Raw genomic sequence first — 23,936 nt, 5'->3', positions numbered from 1 at the left:
TTTAAAGTAGGGTTTCAAATTAGGGTTAGGATTTCAAACTAGGGTTTTACATTAGGGTTAGGGTTTCAAACTAGGAATTTACATTAGGGTTAGGGTTTCAAACTAGGGTTTCAAATTAGGGTTAGGGTTTCAAACTAGGGTTTAACATTAGGGTTAGGGTTTCAAACTAGGGTTTTACATTAGGTTTAGGGTTTCAAACTAGGGTTTTACATTAGGGTTAGGGTTTCAAACTAGGAATTTACATTAGGGTTAGAGTTTCAAACTAGGGTTTTAATTAGGGTTAGGTTTACAAATTAGGGTTTTACATTAGGGTTAGGGTTTCAAACTATGTTTTCAAACTAGGGTTAGGGTTTCAAACTAGGAATTTACATTAGGGTTAGGGTTTCAAATTAGCATTTTACATTAGGGTTAAGGGTTTCAAACTGGGGTTTTACATTAGGGTTAGGGTTTCAATCTAGGGTTAGGGTTTCAAACTAGTGTTTTACATTAGGTTTTTATATTAGAGTTGGAGTTTTAACTAACTAGTTTGAAACCCTAACCCAAAAGTAAAACATTAGTTTGAAACCCTAACCCTAAAGTTAAACAGTAGTTTGAAACCCTAACTCTAATGTAAAACCCTAGTTTGAAACCCTAACCCTAATGTAAAACCCTTGTCTGAAACCCTAACCTAAATGTAAAACCCATGTTTGAAACCCTAACCCTAATAAGAAACCCTAAATTGAAACCCTAACCCTAATGTAAAACCCAAGTTTCAAACCCTAACCCTAACCCTAATGTAAAACCCTAGTTTGAAACCCTAATCCTAATTTGAAACCCTTGTTTGAAACCCTTACCTTAATGTAAAACCCTAGTTTGAAACTCTAACCCTAATTTGAAACCCTAACCCTAATTTGAAACTCTAGTTTGAAAACCCAACCCTTATTTGAAACCCTAGTTTGAAACCCTAACCCTAATGTAAAACCCTAGTTTGAAACCCTAACCCTAATTTGAAACCCTACTTTGAAACACTAACCCTAATGTAAAAGCCTAGTTTGAAATCCTAACCATAATATAAAACCCTAGTTTGAAACCCTAACCCTAATTTGAAACCCTAGTTTGAAACCCTAACCCTATTTCGAAACCCTAGTTTGAAACTGTAACCATAATGAAAAACCCTAGTTTGAAACCCTAACCCTAATGTAAAACCCTAGTTTGAAACCCTAACCCTAATGTTAAACCCTAGTTTGAAACCCTAACCCTAATGTTAAACCCTAGTTTGAAACCCTAACACTAATTTGAAACCCTAGTTTGAAACCCTCACCCTATTAAAAAACCCTAGTTTGTAACGCTAACCCTAATGTAAAATCCTAGTTTGAAACCCTAACCCTAATGTTAAACCCTAGTTTGAAACCCAAACCCTTATTAAAAACCCAAGTTTAAAACCCTAACCCTAATTTGAAACCCTAACCCTAATTTAAAACCCTAGTTTGAAACCCTAACCCTAATGTAAAACCCTAGTTTGTAACTCTAACCCTAATGTAAAACCCTAGTTTGAAACCCTAACCCTATAGTTAAACCCTAGTTTGAAACCCTAACCCTAATGTTAAACCCTAGTTTGAAACCCTAACCCTAATTTGAAACCCTAGTTTGAAACCCTAACCCTAATGAAAAACCCTAGTTTGTAAACCTAACCCTAATGTAAAACCCTAGTTTGAAACCCTAACCCTAATGTAAAACCCTAGTTTGTAACTCTAACCCTAATGTAAAACCCTAGTTTGAAACCCTAACCTATAGTTAAACCCTAGTTTGAAACCCTAACCCTAATGTTAAACCCTAGTTTGAAACCCTAACCCTAATTTGAAACCCTAGATTGAAACCCTAACCCTAATGAAAAACCCTAGTGTGTAACTCTAACCCTAACCCTAATGTTAAACCCTAGTTTAAAACCCTAACCCTAATTTGAAACCCTAGTTTGAAACCCGAACCCTAATGTAAACCCTAGTTTGAAACCCTAACCCTAATGTAAAACCCTAACCCTAATGTAAAACCCTAGTTTGAAACCCTAACCCTAATTTTAAACCCTAGTTTAAAACCCTAACCCTAATATAAAACCCTAATTTGAAATCCCTGATTGAAACCCTAACCATAATTTGAAACCCTAGTTTGAAACCGTAACCCTAATGTAAAATCCTAGTTTGAAACCCTAACCTAATGTAAAACCCTAGTTTGAAACCCTAATCCTAATTTGAAACCCTTGTTTGAAACCCTTACCCTAATGTAAAACCCTAGTTTGAAACTCTAACCCTAATGTAAAACCCTAGTTTGAAACCCTAACCCTAATGTAAAACCCTAGTTTGAAACCCTAACCCTAATTTGAAACCCTAGTTTGAAACCCTAAATCTACTTTGAAACACTAACCCTAATGTAAAACCCTAGTTTGAAATCCTAACCATAATGTAAAACATTAGTTTGAAACCCTAACCCTAATTTGAAACCCTAGTTTGAAACCCGAACCCTAATGTAAACCCTAGTTTGAAACCCTAACCCTAATGTAAAACCCTAACCCTAATGTAAAACCCTAGTTTGAAACCCTAACCCTAATTTGAAACCCTAGTTTGAAACCCGAACCCTAATGTAAACCCTAGTTTGAAACCCTAATTCTAATGTAAAACCCTAACCCTAATGTAAAACCCTAGTTTGAAACCCAAACCCTTATTTTAAACCCTAGTTTAAAACCCTAACCCTAATAAAAAACCCTAATTTGAAATCCCTGATTGAAACCCTAACCATAATTTGAAACCCTAGTTTGAAACCGTAACCCTAATGTAAAACCCTAGTTTGAAACCCTAACCTAATGTAAAACCCTAGTTTGAAACCCTAATCCTAATTTGAAACCCTTGTTTGAAACCCTTACCCTAATGTAAAACCCTAGTTTGAAACTCTAACCCTAATGTAAAACCCTAATTTGAAACCCTAACCCTAATGTAAAACCCTAGTTTGAAACCCTAACCCTAATTTGAAACCCTAGTTTGAAACCCTAAATCTACTATGAAACACTAACCCTAATGTAAAACCCTAGTTTGAAATCCTAACCATAATGTAAAACCCTAGTTTGAAATCCTAACCATAATGTAAAACATTAGTTTGAAACCCTAACCCTAATTTGAAACCCTAACCCTAATTTGAAACCCTAGTTTGAAACTGTAACCCTAATGTGAAACCCTTGTTTGAAACCCTAACTCTAATTTGAATCCCTAGTTTAAAACCCTAACCCTAATGTGAAACCCTAGTTTGAAACCCTAACCCTAATGTTAAACCCTAGTTTGAAACCCTAACCCTAATGTTAAACCCTAGTTTGAAACCGTAACCCTAATGTAAAACCCAAGTTTCAAACCCTAACCCTAATTTGAAACCCTAACCCTAATGTAAAACCCTAGTTTGTAGCTCTAACCCTAATGTAAAACCCTAGTTTGAAACCCTAACCCTAATGTTAAACCCTAGTTTGAAACCCTAACCCTAATGTTAAACCCTAGTTTGAAACCCTAACCCTAATTTGAAACCCTAGTTTGAAACCCTAACCCTAATGAAAAACCCTAGTTTGTAACTCTAACCCTAATGTAAAACCCTAGTTTGAAACCCTAACCCTAATGTTAAACCCTATTTTGAAACCGTAACCCTGATGTAAAACCCTAGTTTGAAACCCTAACCCTAATGTAAAACCCTAGTTTGAAACCCTAAACCTAATTTTAAATCCCTGATTGAAACCCTAACCCTAATGTAAAACGCAGGTTTGAAACCCTAACCCTAATGTAAAACCCTAGTTTGAAACCCTAACCCTAATTTTAAACCCTAGTTTGAAACCCTAACCCTAATGTAAAACCCTAGTTTGAAACCCTAACCCTAATGTAAAACCCTAGTTGGAAACCCGAAACCCTAGTTAGGGTATTACATTAGGGTTAGTGTTTCAAACCCTAACCTTAGCTTTTACATTAGGGTTAGGGTTTTACATTAGGGTTTGGGTTTCAAACTAGGGTTTCAAATTAGGTTTAGGGTTTCAAACTAGCATTTTACATTAGGGTTAGGGTTTCAAACTAGGGTTTTACATTAGGGTTAGGGTTTCAATCTGGGTTTTTACATTAGGGTTAGGGTTTCAAACTAGGGTTTTACATTAGGGTTAGGGATTCAAATTAGGGTTCGGGTTTAAAACTAGGGTTTTACATTAGGGTTAGGGTTTCAAACTAGGGTTTAACATTAGGGTTAGGAATTCAAACTAGGGTTTGAAATTAGGGTTGGTGTTTTAAACTTTGGTTTTACATTAGGGTTAGGGTTTCAAACTAGGGTTTCAAACTAGGGTTAGGGTTTCAAACTAGTGTTTTACATTAGGGTTAGTGTTTCAAACTAGGGTTTTACATTAGGGTTAGGTTTTCAAACTAGGGTTTCAAATTAGGGTTAGGGTTTCAAACTAGAGTTTTACATTAGGGTTAGGGTTTCAAACTAGGGTTTCAAATTAGGTTTAGGGTTTCAAACTAGCATTTTACATTAGGGTTAGGGTTTCAAACTAGGGTTTTACATTAGGGTTAGGGATTCAAATTAGGGTTCGGGTTTAAAACTAGGGTTTTACATTAGGGTTAGGGTTTCAAACTAGGGTTTAACATTAGGGTTAGGAATTCAAACTAGGGTTTGAAATTAGGGTTGGTGTTTTAAACTTTGGTTTTACATTAGGGTTAGGGTTTCAAACTAGGGTTTCAAACTAGGGTTAGGGTTTCAAACTAGTGTTTTACATTAGGGTTAGTGTTTCAAACTAGGGTTTTACATTAGGGTTAGGTTTTCAAACTAGGGTTTCAAATTAGGGTTAGGGTTTCAAACTAGAGTTTTACATTAGGGTTAGGGTTTCAAACTAGGGTTTCAAATTAGGTTTAGGGTTTCAAACTAGCATTTTACATTAGGGTTAGGGTTTCAAACTAGGGTTTTACATTAGGGTTAGGGTTTCAATCTGGGTTTTTACATTAGGGTTAGGGTTTCAAACTAGGGTTTTACATTAGGGTTAGGGATTCAAATTAGGGTTCGGGTTTAAAACTAGGGTTTTACATTAGGGTTAGGGTTTCAAACTAGGGTTTAACATTAGGGTTAGGAATTCAAACTAGGGTTTGAAATTAGGGTTGGTGTTTTAAACTTTGGTTTTACATTAGGGTTAGTGTTTCAAACTAGGGTTTTACATTAGGGTTAGGTTTTCAAACTAGGGTTTCAAATTAGGGTTAGGGTTTCAAACTAGAGTTTTACATTAGGGTTAGGGTTTCAAACTAGGGTTTCAAATTAGGTTTAGGGTTTCAAACTAGCATTTTACATTAGGGTTAGGGTTTCAAACTAGGGTTTTACATTAGGGTTAGGGATTCAAATTAGGGTTCGGGTTTAAAACTAGGGTTTTACATTAGGGTTAGGGTTTCAAACTAGGGTTTAACATTAGGGTTAGGAATTCAAACTAGGGTTTGAAATTAGGGTTGGTGTTTTAAACTTTGGTTTTACATTAGGGTTAGGGTTTCAAACTAGGGTTTCAAACTAGGGTTAGGGTTTCAAACTAGTGTTTTACATTAGGGTTAGTGTTTCAAACTAGGGTTTTACATTAGGGTTAGGTTTTCAAACTAGGGTTTCAAATTAGGGTTAGGGTTTCAAACTAGAGTTTTACATTAGGGTTAGGGTTTCAAACTAGGGTTTCAAATTAGGTTTAGGGTTTCAAACTAGCATTTTACATTAGGGTTAGGGTTTCAAACTAGGGTTTTACATTAGGGTTAGGGTTTCAATCTGGGTTTTTACATTAGGGTTAGGGTTTCAAACTAGGGTTTTACATTAGGGTTAGGGATTCAAATTAGGGTTCGGGTTTAAAACTAGGGTTTTACATTAGGGTTAGGGTTTCAAACTAGGGTTTAACATTAGGGTTAGGAATTCAAACTAGGGTTTGAAATTAGGGTTGGTGTTTTAAACTTTGGTTTTACATTAGGGTTAGTGTTTCAAACTAGGGTTTTACATTAGGGTTAGGTTTTCAAACTAGGGTTTCAAATTAGGGTTAGGGTTTCAAACTAGAGTTTTACATTAGGGTTAGGGTTTCAAACTAGGGTTTTACATTAGGGTTAGGGTTTTATATTAGAGTTTCCAAATAGGATAAAAGTTTCAAACTAGGGTTTTACTTGAGGGTTAGGGTTTCAAACTAGGGTTTCAAACTAGGGTTAGGGTTTTAACTAGGGTTTTACATTAGGTTTAGGGTTTCAAACTAGGGTTTGAAAATAGTATTGGGGTTTCAAACTAGGTTTTTACTTTAGGGTTAGGGTTTGAAACTAGGATTTTACATTAGGGTTAGGGTTTTATATTAGAGTTTCCAAATAGGATAAAAGTTCCAAACTAGGGTTTTACTTGAGGGTTAGGGTTTCAAACTAGGGTTTCAAACCAGGGTTTTACATTAGGTTTAGGGTTTCAAACTAGGGTTTAAAAATAGTGTTGGGGTTTCAAACTAGGATTTTACATTAGGGTTGGGGTTTCAAACTAGGGTAAGGGTTTGAAACTAGGGTTTTACATTAGGGTTAGGGTTTCAAACTAGGGTTTCAATTAAGGGTTAGGGTTTCAAACTAGGTTTTTAATTTAGGGTTAGGGTTTGAAACTAGGGTTTTACATTAGGGTTAGGGTTTGAAAATAGGGTTTTTAATTAGGGTTAGGGGTTCAAACTAGGGTTTTATATTAGGCTTAGGGTTTCAAACTATGGTTTCACATTACGGTTAGGGTTACAAACTAGGGTTTTAAATTAGGGTTTCACATTAGGGTTGGAGTTTTAACTAACTAGTTTGAAACCCTAACCCTAAAGTAAAACATTAGTTTGAAACCCTAACCCTAAAGTAAAACCCTAGTTTGAATTCCTAACCCTAATGTAAAACCCTTGTCTGAAACCCTAACCTAAATGTAAAACCCTTGTTTGAAACCCTAACCCTAATTCGAAAGCCTAGTTTGAAACCCTAACCCTAATGTAAAACCCAAGTTTAAAACCTTAACCCTAATTTGAAACCCTAACCTTAATGCAAAACCCTAATGTAAAACCTTAGTTTGTAACCCTAACCCTAATGTAAAACCCTAGTTTGAAACCCTAATGTTAAACCCTAGTTTGAAACCCTAACCCTAATGTAATACCCTAGTTTGAAACCCTAACCCTAATGTAAAACCCTAGTTTGTTGCTCTAACCCTAATGTAAAACCCTAGTTTGAAACCCTAACCCTAATGTAAAACCCTAGTTTGAAACCCTAACCCTAATGTTAAACTCTAGTTTAAAACCCTAACCCTAATTTAAAACCCTAGTTTGAAACCCTAATGTTAAACCCTAGTTTGAAACCCTAACCCTAATGTAAAACCCTAGTTTGAAACCCTAACCCTAATTTGAAACCCTAGTTTGAAACCCTAACCCTAATTTGAAACCCTAGTTTGAAAACCTAACCCTAATTTGAAACCCTAGTTTGAAACCCTAACCCTAATTTGAAACCCTTACCCTAATGTAAACCCCAGTTAATTTGAAACCCTAGTTTGAAACCATAACCCTACTTTGAAACACTAACCCTAATGTAAAACCCTAGTTTGAAAACCTAACCCTAGTTTGAAACCCTAACCCTAATTTGAAACCCTGGTTTGAAACCATAACCCTAATTTGAAACCCCTGATTGAAACCCTAACCCTAATGTAAAACCCAGGTTTGAAACCCTAACCCTAATTTGAAATCCCTGATTGAAACCCTAACCCTAATGTAAAACACAGGTTTGAAACCCTAACCATAATGTAAAACCCTAGTTTGAAACCCTAACCCTAATGTAAAACCCTAGTTTGACACCCTAACCCTAATTTGAAACCCTAGTTTGAAACCCTAACCCTAATGTAAAACACTAGTTTGAAACCCTAACCCTAATTTGAAACCCCTGTTTGAAACCCTAATCCTATTTGGAAACTCTAATATAAAACCCTAGTTTGAAACCCTAGTTTGAAACCCCAACCCTAATTTCAAACCCTAGTTTCAAACCCTAACCCTAATGTAAAACCCTTATAGCAAACCCTAGCCCTAATGTAAAACCCTAGTTTGAAACCCTAAACCTAATGTGAAACCCTAGTTTGAAACCCTAACCCTAATGTAAAATGCTAGTTTGAAACCCTAACCCTAATGTGAAACCTGAGTTTGAAACCCTAATCCTAATGTAAAACCCTACTTTGAAACCCTAACCCTAATGTAAAATGCTAGTTTGAAACCCTAACCCTAATGTGAAACCTGAGTTTGAAACCCTAACCCTAATGCGAAACCCTAGTTTGAAACCCTAACCCTAATGCAAAACCCTAGTTTGAAACGCTAACCCTAAAGTAAAACCCTAGTTTGAAACCCTAACCCTAATGTAAAACCCTACTTTGAAACCCTAACCCTAATGTAAAACCTTAATTTGAAACCCTAGCCCTAATGTAAAACCCTAGTTTGAAACCCTAAACCTAGTTTGAAACCCTAACCCTAATGTGAAACCCTAGTTTGAAACCCTAACGCTAATGTAAAAACCCTAGTTTGAAAACCCAACCCTAATTTCAAACCCTAGTTTGAAACCCTAACCCTAATGTAAAACCCTACTTTGAAACCCTAACCCTAATGTAAAATGCTAGTTTGAAGCCCTAACCCTAATGTGAAACCCTAATCCTAATGTAAAAGCCTAAATTGAAACGCTTACCCTAAAGTTAAAGCCTAGTTTGAAACCCTAACCCTAGTTTGAAACCCTAGTTTGAAACCCTAACCCTCAAGTAAAACCCTAGTTTGAAACTTTTATCCTATTTAGAAACTCTAATATAAAACCCTAACCCTAATGTAAAACACTAGTTTGAAACCCTAACCCTAATTTGAAAACCTAGTATGAAACCCTAAGCATATTTGGAAACTCTATTTTGAAACCTTAACCCTAATGTAAAACCATAGTTTGAAATCCCAACCCTAATTTTAAACCCTAGTTTGAAACCCTAAGCCTAATGTAAAACCCTAGTTTGAAACCCTAACCCTAATGTAAAATGCTAGTTTGAAACCCTAACCCTAATTTGAAACACTAGTTTGAAACCCTAACCCTAATGTAAAACCCTAGTTTGAAACCCCAACCCTAATTTCAAACCCTAGTTTGAAACCCTAACCCTAATGTAAAACCCTAATTTGAAACCCTAGCCCTATTGTAAAACCCTAGTTTGAAACCCTAAACCTAGTTTGAAACCCTAACCCTAATGTGAAACCCTAGTTTGAAACCCTAACGCTAATGTAACAACCCTAGTTTGAAACCCTAACCCTAATTTGAAACACTAGTTTGAAACACTAACCCTAATGTAAAACCCTAGTTTGAAACCCCAACCCTAATTTCAAACCCTAGTTTGAAACCCTAACCCTAATGTAAAACCCTAATTTGAAACCCTAGCCCTATTGTAAAACCCTAGTTTGAAACCCTAAACCGAGTTTGAAACCCTAACCCTAATGTGAAACCCTAGTTTGAAACCCTAACGCTAATGTAACAACCCTAGTTTGAAACCCTAACCCTAATTTGAAACCCTAGTTTGAAACTCTAAACCTAATGTAAAACCCTAGTTTGAAACCCTAACTCTAATGTAAAACCCTAGTTTGAAAACCCAACCCTAATTTCAAACCCTAGTTTGAAACCCTAACCCTAATGTAAAACTCTACTTTGAAACCCTAACCCTAATGTAAAATGCTAGTTTGAAGCCCTAACCCTAATGTGAAACCTGAGTTTGAAACCCTAACCCTAATGTGAAACCCTAGTTTGAAACCCTAATCCTAATGTAAAAGCCTAAATTGAAACGCTAACCCTAAAGTTAAAGCCTAGTTTGAAACCCTAACCCTAGTTTGAAACCCTAGTTTGAAACCCTAACCCTCAAGTAAAACCCTAGTTTGAAACTTTTATCCTATTTAGAAACTCTAATATAAAACCCTAACCCTAATGTAAAACCCTAGTTTGAAAGCCTAACCCTAATTTGAAACCCTAGTTTGAAACCCTAACCCTAATGTAAAACACTAGTTTGAAACCCTAACCCTAATTTGAAACCATAGTTTGAAATCCCAACCCTAATTTCAAACCCTAGTTTGAAACCCTTACCCTAATGTAAAACCCTAGTTTGAAACCCTAAACCTAATGTAAAACCCTAGTTTGAAACCCTAACCCTAATGTAAAACTCTAGTTTGAAACCCTAACCCTAATTTGAAACCCTAGTTTTAAACCCTTACCCTAATGTAAAACACTAGTTTGAAAACCTAACCCTAATTTGAAAACCTAGTATGAAACCCTAATCCTATTTTTGAAACTTTATTATAAAACCCTAGTTTGGTTTGAAACCTTAACCCTAATGTAAAACAATAGTTTGAAACCCCAACCCTAATTTGAAAACCTAGTATGAAACCCTAATCCTATTTTGAAACTTTAATATAAAACCCTAGTTTGAAACCCTAACCCTAATTTGAAACCCTAGTTTGAAACCCTTACCCTAATGTAAAACCCTAGTTTGAAACCCTAACCCTAAAGTAAAACCCTAGTTTGAAACCCTAACCCTAATGTAAAAGCCTAAATTGAAACGCTAACCCTAAAGTAAAACCCTAGTTTGAAACCCTAACCCTAATGTAAAAGCCTAGTTTGAAACCCTAACCCTAGTTTGAAACCCTAACCCTCAAGTAAAACCCTAGTTTGAAACTTTTATCCTATTTAGAAACTCTAGTATAAAACCCTAACCCTAATGTAAAACCCTAGTTTTAAAGCCTAACCCTAATGTAAAACTCTAGTTTGAAACCCTTACCCTAATTTGAAACCCTAGTTTGAAACCCTAAGCCTAATGTAAAACCCTAGTTTGAAACCCTAACCCTAATGTAAAACCCTAGTTTGAAACCCCAAACCTAATTTCAAACCCTAGTTTGAAACCCTAACTCTAATGTAAAACCCTACTTTGAAACCCTAACCCTAATGTAAAACCCTAGTTTGAAACCCTAACCCTAATGTAAAATGCTAGTTTGAAACCCTAACCCTAATTTGAAACCCTAGTTTGAAACCCTAACCCTAATGTAAAACCCTAGTTTGAAACCCTAACCCTAGTTTGAAACCCTAACCCTCAAGTAAAAGCCTAGTTTGAAACTTTTATCCTATTTGGAAACTCTAATATAAAACCCTAACCCTAATGTAAAACACTAGTTTGAAAACCTAACCCTAATTTGAAAACCTAGTATGAAACACTAATCCTATTTTGAAACTTTAATATAAAACCCGAGTTTAAAACCTTAACCCTAATGTAAAACAATAGTTTGAAACCCCAACCATAATTTGAAAACCTAGTATGAAACCCTAATCCTATTTTGAAACTTTAATATAAAACCCTATTTTGAAACACTAACCCTAATGTAAAACCCTAGTTTGAAACCCTAACCCTAATTTGAAACCCTAGTTTGAAACCCTTACCCTAATGTAAAACCCTAGTTTGAAACCTAACCCTAATTTGAAACCCTAGTTTGAAACCCTTACCCTAATGCAAAACCCTAGTTTGAAACCCTAACCCTAATTTGAAACCCTAGTTTGAAACCCTTACCCTAATGTAAAACCCTAGTTTGAAACCCCAACCCTAATTTCAAACCCTAGTTTGAAACCCTAACCCTGATGTAAAACCCTAGTTTGAAACCCTTACCCTAATTTCAAACCGTAGTTTGAAACCCTAACTCTAATGTAAAACCCTACTTTGAAACCCTAACCCTAATGTAAAACCCTAGTTTGAAACCCTAAACCTAATGTAAAACACTAGTTTGAAACCCTAACCCTAATTTGAAACCCTAGTTTGAAACCCTAACCCTAATATAAAACCCTAGTTTGAAACCCTAACACTAGTTTGAATCCCTAGTTTGAAACCCTAACCCTAATGTAAAATACTAGTTTGAAACCCTAACCCTAATTTGAAACCCTAGTTTGAAACCCTAACCCTAATATAAAACCCTAGTTTGAAACCCTAACACTAGTTTGAATCCCTAGTTTGAAACCCTAACCCTAATGTAAAACCCTAATTTGTAACACTAACCCTAATGTAAAACCCTAGTTTGAAACCCTTATCCTATTTGGAAACTCTAATATAAAACCCTAACCCTAATGTAAAACCCTAACTAGGGTTTCGGGTTTCCAACTAGGGTTTTACATTAGGGTTAGGGTTTCAAATTAGGGTTTCAAATTAGGGTAAGGGTTTCAAACTAGGTTTTCAAATTAGGGTTAGTGTTTCAATTTAGGGTTTCAAATTAGGGTTGGGTTTTTCAAACTATTGTTTTACATTAGGGTTGGGGTTTAGGCCATAACCTGTTTTGAGGTTTGCAGCGCAATTCCTCGTGATCATATCAAAGTTTACTTTAAGGTAGGAAAGTGCTGTACAAGTGAAAGCCCTCTCTTTCTCTCTCTCTCTCTCTTCTTAACCATAGACAAAAATAGATCACAGAACTTCAGGGTTTTTGTATCTGTGCATGTGCATAACATATTCCACTAAATTTCTTAAAATAATTGTGTGGCGGGCGTCACAAATGTGCCACGGGGAAGGAAACATCTGCTCCAGTGTGTCTGGCAATAGTTCTCTGTTTTAACAGTCCAAAAATGTAAGTATTGTTTGATAAATCCTGCTAAATTAGGTGCTCTAATGAGGGAATAAAACAAAATGACGTGGGTAGACATCTGGTTCTTTGGGCGTCTTTACAGGGTCTCTTAAGCATGTTTGCAAATGATGCTTATCAAAAGATTTATAGTCTCTCAAATTATGGGCCAATTGCGTCAAGTACTAAACCCCTTCTGTCAGTGCATAGCAACTTTAGCAGCATTCATTTTGTAATTGTTCTCCCTATTTTTGCCATTGATTTTATTGACAGCCTGCTTCACCCATGCTCGACAGTAGATATCAAAAGAGCAGCTGGGCTCTATATTTTCCACCACTACATGTCTATAAGTAAAAAATTTAGATTCTCATTGAAGGCATACATACTAAGAATGAACGTGGAGTTATGTATACTTAACCAAAAAAAAGTGTTGATTACTGCTTTGCACACTTTTGGCCTTCCCACCTCTGGGAACTTGTTCTATACTGTTGGAAAACCATTTCAAGTGGCTACTCTTAAAGCTCATCGAAGGAATGTAAGGAGTGTGCAAAAAAATCATCAGACCAAAAAGTGACTATTTTGAAGCAATTAGAATATGAAACAAACATCTTTTCATTTATTTCTATTTTTAAAGTACATAACTCCACATGTGTTCATTCATAGTTTTGATGCCTTCAGTGAGAATCTGCAATTTTAATTGCATGAGAACATATTTATATAATATATAAAAATGCACGATAATATCGGTGGCCGATAATTATCGGCAATTATCGAACAATTTGACGTCAAACAGATAAACCAGATAATAAAGAAATCCGTCGATAAAAATAGACTTGCCGCGCTGGTCCATCTGTTGCGGTTGTGGCTCAAGATGTGTCTCCCCAAAATGTTACCCTCTCAGTTTTTTGTTGAATTTTTAAAACATGACTGTTTTGTTTTGGCAAACTCAAAATGAGTTACTGGTTGTCTTTGAAGCAGAGATATCAATAAAATTCTGCTTCATGGTGCGTTACAAATGTTTCGATGTATTTGTACTTACTGTATTGTAGGACTCGAAAGTATATTTGTATTCAAGTTAATTTTGCAAACTGAGAGTATATTTATATATACATAAAATATATATGGACGTCCAAATGTAGCCACCATCTTGAAGAGGTATCTGCAGCAATGTCTTACATTCACTTGTATGAGGTCGCTGTCTTTGGGTCCGATAAATCCATCATAACTCGTCAAAATCTATACATCGTTCATTTTATTTCCATTTTTATGTTTCTATGCCAAATGCTTTTCATATTTAAAAAGAGATCTGCAAAAAACAACAACTGAACAACTATCAACTCAGCTGTTATTGACCATTGGCACCAAAGTCACGTGATCACGTGACTGCCCTATGACGGACAGCGGAAGGAAATGATTGTTGAATGGAAGTGGACGTGACCCGGAGCAACTTAGTGACTAAAAAGTTATTATTGCCCATCGAGCCAAGAAATCTACTACTTCAACCGAAGGTCACCCGTCAGTCGAAGTTGCACATTTAGTCGGGACTCATAGAGCGCGATATTTACTTAAGTTGGAGATCGCTAGTTTGAAAACGGCCACTTACCTTCTGTCGTCTGCTGTAAGACTTATTTTGACACATTCCGTTCTATATTGAAACGCTGTGATGTTATGTTGACAAGCATGGTAGTGGCAAGCTATGCAGTCATTACATGAATATGATTCCGGCCGGCTCCAGAGTGAAAAACTCACAAGCAAAAAGACAAAATCCTCCATTATTAAACAGTCAAATGCAATTAATAGTTTTGAAGAAGGTACATTTTAAAACTAAGATGTGTGTTCGTGCAGTTGGAGTGGACGCTAACTATCTGGCTCGTTAATGTGATTTGAAACACGTACTTCGACACCTCGGTTATTCTAGTGTACGTTTACTAGTAAAATGTATGAACATTTATCTACTAACCTCGCAAAAAATGACCGCTACAAGTCCGTGAATACTTTGTGGGCTGCCAGTCACTTTCTGTTGATTGCTGCTATCAATCGACGTCGTTCGTCTTCATTCGTGGGTATGGGATAAAAAAAAGCAACATTTGGTTTACCGACCGCACAGCAAGATATGACCATTTTATAAGATAATCGATTAGATAATAGGACGCTGTACCAGATTCAATGGTTACAATAAAGGCAAGTGGTTATTTTGCCGTCCAGCGTCCCGGAGGTGGCGGCGGTGACGTCACGTGCAAAAGGTAAATCCTGAATGTTCTTTTTTAGAGAGAGAGAGAGAGAGAAAGAGAGAGAGAGAGAAAGAGAGAGAGAGAGAAAGAGAGGGGGACGGACTGATGGACGCGGGGCGGGCTTTCACTTGTATGGCACTTTCCTGCCTTGAATTAAACATCGATATGATCACGGGGAATTGAGCTGCAAACCCCCAAAACAGGGTATGGCCTCAACATCATTTTTTTTAAAAAACTGAATCCAGAGGAGTACTGCCTCACCAGTCATGAACCTCACCGCACGTCATTACTTAATTTCATAAAGTTATGTATTCCTACGTATTTAAGGCCGTTTCTGGCAGCGTTGCTGATAGATGGCAGTTATCATTTTGGGATTGCTTCCAGCAGGTGGCAGCAGATACACACTACAGCACACAAATGATGAGGGCCACTCCACTTGAAAAGTCTCCATATACCAACATATATCGACTAACTGCATTATTGTGACCACTTGCATATTATAATTATAACAAAAACTGCATAAAAAAATCTGCCTTTCCAAAGATACATACATTTCTTTCTTTTTTTTGCTGTCAGAGAGCAAGATGTTCATTATTATTGTATTGAACATGCAACGGCATGCTGAGAACAAACAGTTCCTTATATTTTCCATTTACTCATTAAAGTAATTGAGGTAACTGAAATTTTACAAACTACTTATGTGTTGTACACAACAGCAAACAAACGGATTAGACAGCGACAATCCAAATTTACCATCAAGTCAAGAAAATATTTGAGATCAGCGTTTCTGAATGTAAGCAGTGTAGATGCTACTCTTTTCCACCGATTGAATACAAACGGTCATTTTAAATGTCTGTTTGTTTCTGTACATCTTTGTAAAAGGCACAAATCATGATACGATTTATACATTGCATCTCATTAGTCTGTAAGGGTGCACCTAATGATGTGGCTGGTTTGAACATGATTTAGTATCCGTTATTGAAAAGAAACAGAGCAGAACTGTGTCACTCCATTACTGATTGTCCCAGATTACAGAAGGACACACTTTTTTCCACATGGATGAAAAAAGAAGAAGCAGTGAAACCTGAGTAATCTATTTAAATATTGAACGGCCTTTTGTTTTTTTCTTATACTTATACAGATTAAGTCACATAATTGATTATATAAATAGAGACACAGCACTGTATATTATTTGTCTCATATTTTACAGAAAATAATGAGTAATAAATTAAACATTTTGACATAAAATGTATGTTCGCTTTAGCATAATGGAAATGTGAAATCTTTTTGTCATGGTCTTCTCACCATTTAGCTTCAGTTACTTGAAGCTGGCATATGCCCATGCCATGCGTTAATATAATGTAATGTCATCCTTTAAAAAAAAAAAAAATCAATGCAGAGTAGTTTATCATCAATGGTATAATATTCTGAAAAGCACAGAGTCTGAGACGAAAACTTTGAGCACTCTTTTGTGTGCCAAAATAATCCAGTGCTGTGAAAACAGTTGAATTGATTTGTCACCAATCAAAGCAACTCCTTTCATTCCCTTTAAATGCGAGAAATTGAGCGTCTCGCGTGGAAACGTCTCTGAGCGGAAAAAAGGATGCAGCATTCCAAATGTGACCCGTGGTCAGTGTGGCAACAGACGATATAAGTCATCAGAGCTTGTGGTCATTGCTGGTGACTTAAATATTGTCCGTGGACCCCCCCATACCGCTTAGTTTCATAGTTCAGTTGGCCTGTATTGACATACTTATGCCAATTCCTCTGCATTACACCCATGACCGGGCAGGAATTGTTTTCTGTTATAAAAGGTCTGTGAGACAATTAAAAACAATTGAGTGCTACTCCAGCCACTCTTCATTGCCATCTTGCCAAATCAGCCCCATAGGCAAGCACGATCAGAGTTTACCAACGCAAGCCATACAGTGGCAAAATGAAAGAACTGTCCCACTTGCCGAAACCGGTGCTTATGGTTACACGGGCACCCCTAACACTGTAGTAGCTTTAGTGAAACCGAAAGGCCTTCTGGATGTCCTCCAGGGTTTAGTGGAGCGACCACAATTTCATTCTTTCGGCCATTACCCCGAGGTCATAACCACCAGTATTGGAATGTTAATTGACTAGTAAATTGAAAGCTCTCTCTTCCCGCTCAGCTCTTTTTTAAGTGAGGGACAAAACTCAGAGAAGTCTTTCAGTTCCTGCGGGTAGGACGTGAAGGAAGGTAGGAAATTGTATTTGATTAGCCGTTGAAGAGATCCGTGAATGAATGCTAGACGTTGAGTCTACCTACAGAAGATGAACATACTTCCTTACAGGGTGAAGCTAACCAACCTTGAAAGCTACTTTCTACATTATATAACAATATCAGTCGGTGCTGGATTTCACTTTCCTATCTTTTTTTTGGTCCTTCCTCGGGTCTCCTGACGGCCTCACGGCTCTGGCTGGGTTCTGAAGTGTTCGGTTTTGGTGGACGGCATGGGATTTTTTAAAAGGTTTTAAGTGAACTAATGAATACACAATCACACGCACGCACATGCACCTACACATATTCACCCACATACAAAAAAATAATAAAAATAATTATATTTATTTCAAAAAAAAAAAAGAGCGCGCAATGATGATGACATGTCAAATCAGTAAAATTACCGAATGAACAATACTGAGGTCTATAAAAAAATAAAAAAATACATATTGTAACAATAAAAATCTAAGGCAGATCTCATTTCTACATTAAGCAAGTCTTTGCCTGCACACTACGATGATGTTGGTCTGGCAACAAAAGGAGCTATCATTCAAAGAAAAACAGTCTTGCAGTGAAAGGCACAGTAATTCAAAAAGCGACGGAGACTTTTTCATTGCAAGGTTAGCTCTAGTGGGATCCGGGGCAAGTACAGCCCTGCAACTATTTGACTTCTCCCCTATAGCAGAAGGCTGAACGAGTAGGCAGTTTTTCTTGAAGATATACCTGAATTATTGCTGAGCATATCCTGACCTACAATGGATTAGTTTTAGCGTGTTTAATAAACACAAGGTTAAGGATATCACAGTGGGTCCCACATTTCATGATTTTCTACATGTGGCCTCACTGGTAAGCGTTTGAATATTTGTGATCGAAGTCAACTTGGATGATAACATTCAAAATTGCTGTCCAAAGGCAAAAACCCACGCATGGTAATGCATTCATGACAATCTCTTCTTGGTTCATCATTTTGTACAAGCTTGTCTCCAACATTTTGCAATCCTTCTGAATCGTATTAGTTGTCAACATAGCAAGAGGGTAGTTGACTAAACAGTCCATTTTTAAAACCCATCAATTGTTGGTATTTCTTTGTACTTGTCATGGTCTGGGTTCGGTTTTGTTGTCATGATTTGGGTTTTGTTTACTATAGTTTCTGTCACGATCTGTTGTGTTCTGTTTTCCTTGTGTGTCTCCCCTGGTCTCGTCGAGTGTAATCCTCCCCACCTGTGTTTGCCTGCTCTTCATCACGTGTCAACCAATCAGTGCCCTCAGCCACTTGTGTCTTGCCCAAGTGTGTCTCGTTATGTCAATTAGTGTGTGCGTATTCAGGCCCCGTCCACACGAAAGCCAGTTTCAATGTATAGACGCTCCCCACCTAACGAACGAGTTACGTTCCGGACGATCGTTCGTAAGGTGAATTTGTTCGTAAGTTGCTTCAGTGCTATATTTTGTATTATAATTTATGTTTAAAGCCTATATAAGTATATTGAAGGTTTATATAAGTATGTTTAAGGCTTGTACAAGTAACCTGCATTGGTTTGTACTGAAAAAAACTTTTAATAAAATGGAGAGAATACGTACAGTACTGTACTGTACTACGTATGTTAGAGAGAGAGAGCGAGAGACACACACAGTATGTACATGTACGTAATAAGATAAATAAAATTAAGTTTAACTTACTTTTGGAAGATGTACTCGATGCTTAAGGAGATGATGGAGGAAGAGGAGGATTTTATATCATGAGAGATTCTTCGTCGTCGCTGGAATCGGCTTCAAAAGTTATTTCCTGCTTCATGGGGACCGGCGTTTTCTTCCTCCTCCTCCTCGCCACGTTGCTCAGCCTCCAATGAGCTCTCACAGCGCCAATCGTCGGTATTAGCGGCGGAAAGAAGCACTACGCGCAATACAAAATCTAACTTACAGCATTTCTTTCCAAACATTTTTCGACATACTGTACGCGCAGAAATGTTCGTATGTATCGTTGTTCGCAACTCGAATGTTCGTAAGTAGGGGAGCGTCTGTATCCTCACAAGTTTCTTACCGCTTAGGCCGTTCGTCCACACAGCGGCGCGGTTTCGGATCTTGAAACCGATCACTTTTGAAAGTGGAATATATTTCAAAACGCGCCCCATACGCGTCTGTCTGGACACCAAATGCAGGATACTCCTCCAGCGATGACGTAATGGTCGCAGCTCGATGACGACGCATTGTCGCAGATTGATGACGTGTGCGCCAATTCTCGCGTGATTGCGCGCGAACCGTCAGTCTGTCAACAACAATGGCGGCTAGCCGTGTCGTAGTCGTAGTCGCAGCCTCCTTAGCTTGCTTATGCTTTTGCAGCACAATATTTTTGCTTCTTTATTCCCACGTTTAAGAAGCGGTGTTGTACTTGAATCACCCGCCATTGTCATTTCTCTTGTGTTCGTCTTTTTCATGTTGTTTCGATACATGCAAGGCCATGTTTGTTCGATAGATTACAATAAATTTCGTCTTCTTCGGAGATTCTTCTTCTACGCTTTCCGTTAACCGCCTGTGGCTGCGCTAAAGCGCCACTCCAGACTTGGCATATACATTACAGCCGTTAAACGTCCTCAGCGTCTTCTTTTGGACACACGCAAGTCTAGAAAACAGTTCAGTGCTTGTAGTAAGAGTTGAAACATTTTCATTTTATAGGTAAACCTTCCCCTTGCATGAAGGGAATCATATTGACCGGGCGCCAAGTCTTAACCTGGAAAAATTTAATTGTCGCTGGTGTCTGCTACTTGTTAGAAACATGACTGTCCTGCTGACACGAGTATTTGCCAGCCAACTTCCTCATTTATTCATTTTGTGGCACACCTGCTCGGAATTTATGAATTCAAATGATCACTCTGTACGGGACAAGTAAACGGCAAGTCACTTTGAGTGTTTCTGTAAATTAGGGTGCTCGCTGTAGCAGCATTAGTACAATTAACAATCTTTAACCCAACAACAAAATAAGTCACATAATCGTGTACTGTGACTTCACCGACATGTAGACAAATGTTTCCATATAAAACTTATATCTACTATCAAGACATTAAATAAGATAATTAACTAGACATTATTTAAATACAATGTTGAGCTTTATTGTCAATTGCTCATTTCTCAATGGTGGAGGACCGTTCTTAATTTTGTTGTTTCTAACAGCCACTTTGTTATTAGTGACTTTACCACTGCATCCAAAATTTCTCTGTTCTCTGCCAACTTCTTAGCAATCATCTCAGCACATCTAATAAATCAAATTGATAAAATCCAAGTCTAAAGGACAGGCTTTTCAAACTGAGAGGAAATCCCCATGAAAATTTCACCCAAGGCATAATATCAGCCTTTATTTTTCTATTCACTTCACTGGAAAATTAAACAATGTGATATGACAGGCTAACAAATATATAATTTACTAATATGTCATTGCTGGGTTTTTTGTCTCTGCTGATGAGCTGTGTAGACTCACACAACAATAAAAACACGCACACACACACACTCTCCTAAGTCTTACCTCAGATATGATCACCCTGCTTGTAGCAACGGAGCAGCTTGGCTCCCTGGGAGCCACGCAAAGCAGATAAACAAAACCAAGGTCCAGACACTATCTTCTGCCCTCGCCCCTTGGCCATTATGTATCTTTACTTTTTTTCTGTGAAGAAAGCAGCAGGTGGACAGCTAAACAAATAATGTTTTCTGTTGGGGGGGTAAAAAAAACTGCCTTGTTATTTTATTTTTGGTTTTGCGAACTGCAGGAGCTGGGCTTCTGAGCTTGTTGTTCCTAATGAGATTTTAATGTTTTCTAATAAGAAGACCAATACGACTGAAACGGCTTAAGAAAAACTATCTTTTCATACAATTCAAACCCAATTTGGCATGTTAATTAAAATGGTTATCAATAGCGATAGAAAAAGTGAATTTACTGAAAATGTGGAAAAACGGACATGCGACTTATGCCCGTTTCCATCTGCTCTTCTTTTGCGAATATTGAGAGGGGTCTCCGCCGCTGTAAGTGGTGGTATACACCATAGAGATGTGATCTACCTCTAATTTAAAAGAAAAAAAAAAAAACAGGAAGAGGCTGCGCCGTGCGATGACATATGAGTTTGCTTTTGTAATTCTTGATAAACCGTGGCGTTTCTTTGCTATTTTCCATCTAAAATTGCATTAATATTCGCATCTTTAATTTATTCCAAAAATAATTCTGTTTCGTCCCGCCTCCCCCCCAAACATACCTTACTTTATTGTCCGCCATTGCTTTGTGACTACAAACGTACATGTGACGTATTATCAAAACTTACGACGTGTATCTGGTCTTGTCAGCGTTTATTTGCAAAACCTGTTTCCATAGCCAACATTTGCATTTTCCTTTTTTCAATACGCTTCAAAATCCACTCCCTCCAACCCTAAAAACGTTTTTTTTGCGAATTTTGGGCCCTTTTTCGAATTTCTAGCATTTTCATTCAGTTTTATTTTCGCATTTCTTGAAAATTCAAATAAAAATGGGTGGATGGAAACCCCACTTGTGATAAACCAAGGGTGATGGTGCTAAATAAATGAATTTTACTGAAAGCGTTTGTTTTATAAACAGTTGTTTTGCTAATAATAATAATTAATTGTGTAGTTTATCTACTTGGGGCATTGTCAAGTCAATTCAAGTTCAAATTGACAAATACTAACAACATCCGCTGATCTAACCCCCCCCCCCCCCCAACTTGGCAAGGAAAAACTCAAAACCCCATTTGGGGGAGGGGGGGATATAATATGATTGTTACATTTTTCCTAATTATTTGTAAATAAAATTATGTAAAATATATTTAGATTTAGCATTTTTTATTGAGACACACTGTATATATATATATATATATATATATATATATATATATATATATATATATATATATATATATATATATATATATATAAAACAACATTATAGTGGACTCCTGCATGCTTGTAGCCTAGCAAGCCAGACCCCCTTTCTTGAAAAAGAAAGGTCTGGAATGTCTGCCATTGACCGCTCTTCGGCCCAGTTCAAAACGAACCGTGCAATCAAATTTGTATATTTGCGGTGCTATATCACTCTTAAGCGCGGACTTCCATTCAAAATGGCAAAATCTGTGCACTGGAAGGATTTATTTCATTTAATTTTATTTGGATAAAAGAAAGGTCATTGGGCCACATGCTTAACAGTGGATAAAGCCCAGGATGGTATTTGGCCAAAGATGTATACTGACGGGATGCATACTGAGGCATTATGGTGCCTTGGGTAGCATCATGTCACCATAAAGCAAGATAAGTAACAATTTCACTGAAGGTTTGTGAAAAGTCCAGCCTTTTTTCAAACTGAAAAAGGCCATTTACCAGCACGGCAGAAATGAAAATTGCCCGCTCCCAACATTGGTCATTGGCTTTCTCCCCTTTCATCAACATGGGGGGCACTTCAATTATTTACCTCATTCATCCATTTGTCATGCTTCTAAGGTGTTAAATACCCTCAGTGTGTTTTCCCCTGAAATTCCCTTTCACTAATTACCCCTCTAATCCTCCCCCACCAAGCCGAAACCAACTCCCACTGCAGGTTTTCCCCTGTTAGACTATGGATTCCCTGTCGGCTTTCTATGGAGAGATCGAACTGTAATTAAGATTGTTAATGAAGATTTAATTTTCCACTTCTAATGAGTCGCTGAACTCTAAAGACCTAAATGCTTGAGCAAGAGAGTGGGGAAGCAGGACTAAGTGGAGGTGAGGATAGAACATCATGGATGAGGAGGTAATGATCACTGGAGCAATATTACACCAGAGGTCGTTCACTCAACCATTACTAAATTATTGCCACAATGACTCTTTTAGGTCTGTGTCAGGTTTTGTTGCCGTCATTGAAGAGTTGTTAATGAGGGCAAAGTTGACAATATTGTAATAATACAATATACACATCAGTAGTTCTGTATTCATTCAGAGGGCAATAAATACATGCGGCTCTATGTTCACACGCGGGAAGTAGTTTTGAAACCATTACTTTTATACGTTGATACTTTAAAATCTTAATCACTATACTTTGATTTGAGTAATTAACGTCAATAGTTTTTACACCTCTGCTAAAAAGTCTATATTTGTCAATGCTATTTTGATGAAGCAAAGCAAATATTTCTTCTGTTGTTTTAAATGTCAATGTCACAGAATATTCCACTATCTTGGTGTGATGATGACGCTATTTTGATTCCAAAACTGCAGGTTTTTTTGTACCAAATCAATGGTTTTTTTTTTTTCTCCACAGCTTGCCTCCACAATTGCGCTGATTACCTGTAGTAAGAGGAGCTGATTACGATTGGACTCATGTACAGCTACTGTACGTGGTAACTTATTTGTGCAGTCACAATATGAGAGTGTGGTGAGAAGTGTGTGCAGCTCCCAATATGTCAGTACTGTCAATATCTGCTCCTCCGTGAGTCATCAACTTTGGGGGTTTGCGTGTCCTAATGAGCCTAGAAGCTATGTTGTCTGGGGCTTCATGCCCCTGCTAGGGTCACCCATGGCAAACAGGTCCTAGGTGAGGGACCAGACAAAGCATGGCTCAAATGATCCCAATGATGAATGTAAATTTTGGATCGTGGTTTCCTTTGACCAGACACGGGTCACTGGGGCCCCCCTCTGGAGCCAGGCCAGAGGTGGGGCTTGAAGGCGAGCGTCTGGTGGCCGGGCCCCATGCCCGAAAAGGCAACGTGGGTCCCCCTTCCCATGGGCTCACCACCGGTGGGATGGGCCAAAGAGGTCGGGTGCGCAGTGAGTTGGGTGGCAGCCAAAGGCGGGGGCCTTGGCGGTCCGACACCGG

This window comes from Vanacampus margaritifer, chromosome 2 (assembly GCF_051991255.1).
Source record: "Vanacampus margaritifer isolate UIUO_Vmar chromosome 2, RoL_Vmar_1.0, whole genome shotgun sequence".
NCBI lineage: Eukaryota > Metazoa > Chordata > Actinopteri > Syngnathiformes > Syngnathidae > Vanacampus > Vanacampus margaritifer.
The sequence above is the reverse complement of the archived record's forward strand: the minus strand, read 5'-3'. Positions refer to the sequence as shown.